The sequence below is a fragment of the Phyllostomus discolor genome, chromosome 2, assembly GCF_004126475.2.
Source record: "Phyllostomus discolor isolate MPI-MPIP mPhyDis1 chromosome 2, mPhyDis1.pri.v3, whole genome shotgun sequence".
In the NCBI taxonomy this organism is placed as follows: Eukaryota; Metazoa; Chordata; class Mammalia; order Chiroptera; family Phyllostomidae; genus Phyllostomus; species Phyllostomus discolor.
In genome coordinates this window covers 20087501-20087889 of record NC_040904.2, presented here as the reverse complement: position 1 = coordinate 20087889, position 389 = coordinate 20087501, and positions in this window count along the sequence as shown.

Below are 389 nucleotides of genomic sequence, written 5' to 3'. Positions count from 1 at the left end.
AGCAAAATGTCATAGAAATAGTTTAGTAATTGATATGTGAAAATAATAGTTCCTTTTTTTAAGTAAAATATTTATGAACCTGCTAACAATTTTGTCAATAGGTAATTTTATTATTCCAATAACAAGTTTTAATGCAAGTTTTCGCACATTCCACTGAAGACAACCGAAATTATTTGATTCTTTAGTGATGGTGGTTGGTGCCATTGCTTACACAAATTGCTTACACAAATATATCCCCTAGTATAACAAAACACTATGTTACTTACCTGGCCATATCCTTTATGTTTAAACCAATGATATATAAAGAGGATTTAGTTATTTCATTTTTTAAAACATCCAGCAGGAGATAGAAGTAGAAGCAGTAGGTAGATTAATTTTCTCTGACATGA